Genomic DNA, 7,259 nt, shown 5'->3' with positions numbered 1-7,259 from the left:
TTCTTCCCCCTCCTCCCCTCCCCCTCCTCCCCCCTCCTCCTCCTCCCTCCACGCACCCTGGGGACTGTGGAAGGCTCAGGAAAGGCGACAAATTCATAGATCCCGAAGTCGGCCGGGGCATCTTCGAGGCCTGAAAGAGAGGTCGTGGAGCCTCCAGATCACCCACAAGCACCCATGAAGCCCCTGCTGTGTGCAGGAGGCCATAATAAAATGGCGCCGCCCTCAGGGAGCTTCCCTTCCGCTGGGGCCACCCCACGGGCAGAGGGCGGTGCCGAGGAGAGCCCAGACTCGGGATCAGGAAGCGCCTCCTGCGTCCCCAGACAAAACCCCACAGGCTGCCTTTTGGAGCTGCTGTGGATGAAGGGCAGTGCGGCGTAGTGGTCAGAGCCCGGGGGCACACCCTGCCCATCTCAGCCATTGGGTGGAGATAACAATGGAGGCTCCGTAGAGGGCACCACCCGTCCCTCTGTAAACACGAGGTGAGTTTTGGGGGGCGGGTGAGGACAGCCGTGCAAAGGTCCGGCAGTGGGAGATGGCGCCTCGTGTGTAGAGGAGGGAGGAGGAATGAGGCTCCGAGGCAGCCTGGGCAGCCTCTGAGGGGAGCTGTGACAGGAGAGGAGGCGGAGGCCGTGGAGTCCGGGAGGGCCCGGGGGTGGACGGAGCAGACTGAAAATCAGGACGCAGGGCCGGGAGGCGGCAGGTGGGAGCGGAGGAAGGAGCCTGGGCTGCATCTCTTTAGATGAGAAGGGGATCGGGGGGGAAGGCCGAAGCCAAGAGGCAGGGAGGCCCTGGGCCCGAGGAAGGAGGGAGGCCCAGGGCCTCTGGGACACGGGGAGGGTCCTGTGTGAAGACGGAGGCCAGAGCAGGGGACGGGGCTGCTGGGTGCAGGGAGGGCCGGGCAGAGGCCGGGCCGGGCCAGAGGGGGCCCCCCAAGGGTCCCCTGAGAGGCGCGGCTCGGGGAGGGTGACACGGGGGCCTGAGGTGGCTGAGGCTGGGGAGGGAGCCGACGGGGATGCCGTGGGACGGGCAGCAGGAGGGCCGGGGCTCCCCCCCTCAGGGTTGCTCTTCTGGGCAGCCGCCGACCGTCCAGCAGTGTGGGAGCCCCCGCAGGGAGGAGCTGTTCTGTTTTTGTCTTTGCATGCCCTGCACACAGTAGGCGCTTCACAAATACCCGTCACATTGGACTGAACCGAACCAGGAAAAGCCCCCGATGGGGCATCTCGCTGCTCAGTGATGCCCTTCCGGGGGGGCAGCGGGTCCCAAGGGGCGGCTCGGAGGCTGCCCACCCCCCTAGGGTGCCCCCGTGCAACAGCCCAGAAAACGCTCCTCCCTGGGACCCCCCCCCCCAGGCCTCCCCTCAGGGCCCGGAACAAACCGGAGCGGCTGCGGCGCGGCCCTCGCGGCTCCCCCGAACACGTCCGCGCTTTCCGGTACTCGGCGTCCGGCCTGAAGGAGAGAGACGGAGCCGGTGACGTCCCGGGCCGAGAGAGGCCCGAGAGGGGCGTCGGGGGGGCCGAGAGAGCCTCACCTGGCGTCCAGCTGCCGGCCGCGGCCTGGAAACGGGACAGAGAAGCGGCGTGAGCGAGCGGCCCGAGGCCCGACACGCAGGCCCAGGGACGCCCCGAGCCGGCCCGGCCTACCTGCGTGCGGCCGCCACCTCTGCCACGCGAAGAGCAGGCTCATGGCGACGATCAGGAACACCGAGATGCCCGTCATGATGGCCAGCGACGACTTCCCTTTGCCCGTGAACTTCTCCAGGCCTGCGGAGAGAGGCCGGCCGGCACTGAGCTCCTCCTCGGACGGGGGCCGGCCTGGAGGGGGGGCGCCGGGGCCGGCTCTGGCTGAGTTCCTGACCAAGGACTCGGGAGGGGGGAAAAGGGCCGCGGTCCAGCCGGCCGCCCGAGAATGCCGGTGTGGAACGCCCGGCCTCTGCTGGAGGGAGAAGCTCGGCCCCCCAGACACAGGCTCTCCGGCCTGGGGCGAGCTCGCGGAGCTGGTCCAAGACAGACATAAGCCAGGCGCGCTACAGGCTCTCCCCGGCCCTCGCCAGACGGAGATAACCGGTCAGGGCCTCTGCGGGGCTCGGCTAGGGAGGTGTCTCCGGCCCTCCCCTCGGGGAGCAGCAGGGCCCCCCCTTCTCAGCGGCTTTGTGTTAGGCCCAGATGAGGTCGTCTCCCTCCTCCCGAGCCCTCTCCTACCCGCCTCTGGGGCCCGGCCTCTAAGGAGCGCCCATCTGCTTTAGGCCCGCAGCAGTGCCCGTGTGTGCCCACCGGGCACTCCTCGGGTTACTGGGGAGGACTCCTGACTGCTCAGGGGAAGCGCCTCACGGGCAGTCTTCAGGGTGGCATTCCGGGATGACCCTGGCGCTTTGGATGGTCAGCGAGCCATCGGTGCGTGGTGCCCGCTCAGCCATGGAAGGCTGCCCGCCGTGGGGCGATGGGAGAGCTTAGAGGGGGTGCGAGAAGGGGGAGGCACCGATGCGGGCTCCCTTCTGGATGGCTGGGCTCCCCTCTCTGTCCTGGTGCCCCAAAGGGTGTGGTGAGGCCCAGCCGGCCCAGGTTCCGGCCCAGGTTCCGGCCCAGGTTCCTGGAGCTAAGCCCGGGGAGGACTTGGCCCGTGATTTCCCAATCCTGTCCCGTGGCTGGCCTGAAGGCTCGCCGGGGCTGGGCTGGCACGTCTCGGGCTCTCTAGAGCGTCTCTCCCCAGACCCTGAAGGGACCTCAAAGGGCCCCGACCTCCGGAGGCTCAGGGCCCCGGACGGAGCTCTGCCGCTCTAAGAACAGCCGGCTCCGTGGGGAGAGCCAGGCCTGGAGGCGGGGGTGACCCTGGGCCAGTCACTCGACCCCCGTGGCCCGGCCCTGACTGCCGGTGCCCGTGCCTTGGGCCGGAGAGCAGGACTGACTCAGAGGGGGAGAGGAGGCGGCTCCTTGTCCGCCCCCGCCGCAGCACCGCGAGGGGCCTTCTGCTCGGGGAGCCCCCGAGGGGCCTGCTGGTGGGCCCTTCCTTCCTTTTGGCCTGGGTGGGTCTGCTCGGGGGCGGACAGACCCCTGGCACGAGGCAGCCCCGAGCCGGGATCCGTCCTGGGCCCGAGCCGTTCCCGGGCCGCCAGCATTTGTCCTTCCCTTCCTGAGTCTCCCCTCCTCACCCTGGGAGGCATCTGCCGGGGGCCGGGTACGGGCGGACTTGGGGAGGCTGAGTCCCCCTTCCCTTGGGAGCAGGCCGCCGCTGCGGGGTTCACATGGCCCCCCGGGGACTGAGCCGGGACCCCGTGAGGCCCCCTGGCCCAGAAGAGGCTTCGGGGGCCCCAGAGACACGCCCTCTCGACCGGCAGCTTTGCCCTGCTCTGCCCTTCCTGAACAGCTTCCAGGCGGCCGCCGGAGCCGTCCTCTCTCTGCCGTTCACCGGCTGGGCGTCCTGGCCAGGCGATCCGGCCACCCCCCGGAGGGAGGGACTCTGTGAAGGGGCCGAGCGGAGCCCTCCGAGGCGGTGGGGGGCAGCCGGTGGCCGGACATGTTTCCCCGGAGGACTCTGCCCTTCTCCTGCCAGGCGGAGACCCTGAGAGTCGTGAACCATCCATTCTCCGGAGGGGAACACTGAGGCCCCGAGGCGGTCACAGGAGCCTGCTCTCTGGCTGCGAATCCTCCCGCTCCGGGCCTTGGGCCTGCCCCTGCCGTCAGGCTCCTCGGGCATACTGTGAGGGGCCCCGTGGGCCATCTCCCTCCCGGGGAGGCTGCCCACATTCAGGAGGGCGGCGAGGCCGTGTGACCCTGGGCAAGTCACGTAACCCCGGCCGCCTTGGCCTTTCTTGGAGCCGGTTCTGGGGAAGGGAAGGGCTAACAGGAGGGCGGCTGGATCAGAGCGAGGATGCTGAGAGGGGGAGGAGGGTTTCCATGGCGACGCTCCGGGATGCTGCCTGGCCACACAGGAGTCCCCCCAAAGAGCTCAGCCCGCGTGTGGGGCCTTCCTGGCGGGACCGACCGCATCACGGACGGCTGCTGCGGGTGGTCAGGGCCGGGCCTGCCCGTGAGTGGCCTGGACGGTGCCGCAGACCACGGAACGCCGGGTGACGGCAGAGAAGGCAGCTGGATCGGAGCGGGCAGCCCCCCCGTGTGCCCGGAAGGAAGAGGAGGAGAGGCAGCAGGCACAGAGGGGGAAGGGCCCTCGCCGAGGCAGCCCCGGCCCACGGCTGTCTCCCGGCACCAGCCCGTCGGGAAGGCCTTCCTACAGGCACGCCGGGCTCCTCCCAGAAGCCTTTGGAGTCCCCGAAAGGCGGCCCCCCTCCCGATTGGTTCCAAGCCACGGAAGAACGAGAGGCTCTCGGAAAAGGCCTTCGCCAGCCCCGGGGCCACGGCCGCTGCCCAGGACGGAACACTCAGCCCGGAACCCCCGCCCAGAGCCCATCCCAGGCCCTGCCCGGCCCCCGCACCTGCTGTCCTTGTTTACCGTCATCACAGATGGCTGCTCCAGGCACAAGTCAAACAGGTTTGTGGGAAGTGGCAGAGGCGCCGCGCAGGGCCTGCCTAATGAGGCCCTGATCAAATACCGGCCGGAGCAGCGGGAGGCTCCCTGGCTAAACATTAATGGAGGAAGGGCAGGGGGGAGCCGAGGCGCGCCTGGAGCCGCCTCTCCGTCGCCCGCCCGGGGCTTCCTTTCCTCTGGCCACCTCTCCCTCCCAGCACCCGCCCCGTTTCTCCCTGGGCCACCGGGGATCCCCGAGCGGAGCTGCTGCACGGCCCACTCGTCCGGCTCGGCCTCTGACCCCTCCGTTCTGGAGACGGAGAACGGGACCGCGGGGTCTTGGTTCTGGACCCTTTGCGACGGCCTGGAACCTCCTGCAGCCCCGGAACCCTTCACACACGGGAGAACTGGGTCCGGCACTGGGCGGTCACTTTTCGGACAGACTCCGGAAGCCGAGGATGGCGGGAGGAAGGCAGCGAGAATGGCCAGAGCGGGAGGGGCCGCTCCTGGGAAAGAGAAGCCTCCGGCTGGTCGCCCCAGGGCTCGGCCGTCAGAGCGTCAGAGACGCCCCTCCAGGAGGGCCGACCGAAGGCTCTTCGGCCTCTGAAGCTCTAACTCCAAATAGGGATGTCGGTGACGCCTTTGCTCGGGCCCAAACGAGTCGACTCCAGAAGCCTCCGGGGCGGGGGGGAGCCACACGCCATCCTTTCGCCTCCAAAAGGCCTGGGGGAGGCAGGAGGCCTCTGGCAGCCTCGGAGTCGCCCACGAGGGTCCGAGGCGTCCGGCACGGCGTCCTCAGCATCCTCCACTGGAAAGGGTCCAGAGGGTGGCAGCAGGGCCGCCAAGGGTCTGAAGGGGCCTCCCACGGCGGAGGAGGTGGACGAGTCTCCTTTGGCCCTAGGAGTGGGCGGGAGTGAGGGAGGACACGGCACGGGACAGGCGTGGGCTGGACGGGAAGAAGAACACGTCCAGTGAAAGCCGCCCCTTCCGGGAGGTCTCCTGGTGCCTCTTCGGGATCGAGGAGGGCTCACTAGTGTTCGGGCCAGAATGACTGGATGGCTGGCGAGGCCCCTCCTTCCTCACATCGGCGGGGTTTGGGCCGGGATGCCCGGCGTTCCCTCCCACGTCCAGCGTGTCCTCCGGATCGCCCGATCTGAACTTCCTTCATGCTCGCTTTCGTCCTTCGGCCTCCGAGGGCTCCCGGCTGCACCCTCGGGCGCGCTCTCTGCGCAAAGACGTTGGAATACGGCGGCTTGTTCCCTCCCCGTCGTCTTCCTCCGTCGCTGTCCCCTCCTTCTGGGGGCTTCGTGCCACGCCTGGCCACTGGCCCTCTGGAGGTGCGCCGGAGACGCTCCACAGACTGCCACGTCTAACCCTAAATTCGTGCTGGATGCCCAGCTTAGCCCTCTTTCTCCTCCCCATCGGCCACCCTCCCTCACCCGGATTCTCCCTGAAACGCCTGCTCCGTTCCCGACCTCCCCCGACCCTGCCATCACCTACCAACGTGCCCTCCCCTCCCCTGCCTTCTGCCTTCCCCTACCGCGCCTGCTCTCCGTCCTCTTCATCCCCGGGACCTGCAGGCCCTCGACGCCTCCGTTCTCTCCCAGGCCGTCTTCCTGGCACTGCCACTCTCTCCCCGTCTCTGCCCCTCGACTCCTCGTGACCCAATTCAGCGCCGCGCCGTCTCCTGAGCGCCTGCCGAGGATGCCCATCCGAGCCTCAGCACGGATCGCTCCTGCACACGGGCCGCCGAGGGAAGATGGAGAAAAGCGCGCCAGCCTTCCGCTGGGTCCACTCCAAACACGTGTGAACTTCCCCCCCCACCTCCCCCCCCCCGCCCCACTGCTGCCACAGAATCCTCCCACCCTCCCTTCTCCCACTTCTCCCACTAGCCAGACCTCCCTCTTGGGATGGACGGAATTCAGCCACGAGCTCCCCCTTCACTCAGGTGACTTCTGCCCCTTTCTCCTTCCCCTCCTCCCTCTCCTCCTCCTCCTCCTCGTCCTTCCCCTCCTCCACTGCCTGACTCCTAAGCAAGGCTAACAGGTGAGCCCCTCCACCCTGCTCATTCTTTCGCTCAGCTTCGGTCTCTTCCTGTCTACCACAAACACGCGCACGCCTCCCCCATCCTCAAAACCCTTTTTTTGTATCTGAATGTTTGTTGACTGACTGACATGTCTCTGCCCCAAACGCTTTTGCTTAATGATAGAGGATAAAACGGTCTCATCCTCGAATGATAAGGCGGGATCCGATTCTGACCAACAAAGAAGAATGGCTACACGTCACTCAGTTCAGAGAATCCCAAAGTTTCCGAAAGGAATTTCACCAACATCTAGTCCAACTTGTCCCTCCAAAAGCGTCCCCCCCCCCTCCAGCTTTTACTTAGACACCTATGAGCACCTCTGAGGACGACGGGGACCTCAGCACTTCTCATTCCATCTGGGGATGGCTCAAGACACTACTCGGGCAACTTCCTCACGTCCGTCCCGATTCCGCCATCTGGGAGCCAAACGGCACGAGACGAATCCGTTTCCCATGAGACAGACAGCTCTTCCGCCCCCGCGGGACTTCTCAGCAAAGGCACAAGGATCGTTTGGCAGCTTTTTAAACGGAGAGCTAGAACGTGCTGTGGCTGGGTCCCCTTTTGATCTTGAAGGAACCGAGTCTAATCTTCGACCCGCAGGCCAGTGAACTTGGCCCCAGTCGTCAGCAAGGTTTCAGAAGGGCTGGTCTGTGAGTCGCATTGAGAAAAGGAAGCCGCGATCCCAAGACCGAGCAGGGCTCAGCCAGAACAAGTGGTG

The sequence above is a fragment of the Gracilinanus agilis genome, chromosome 1 (assembly GCF_016433145.1).
Source record: "Gracilinanus agilis isolate LMUSP501 chromosome 1, AgileGrace, whole genome shotgun sequence".
In the NCBI taxonomy this organism is placed as follows: Eukaryota; Metazoa; Chordata; class Mammalia; order Didelphimorphia; family Didelphidae; genus Gracilinanus; species Gracilinanus agilis.
The sequence above is the reverse complement of the archived record's forward strand: the minus strand, read 5'-3'. Positions refer to the sequence as shown.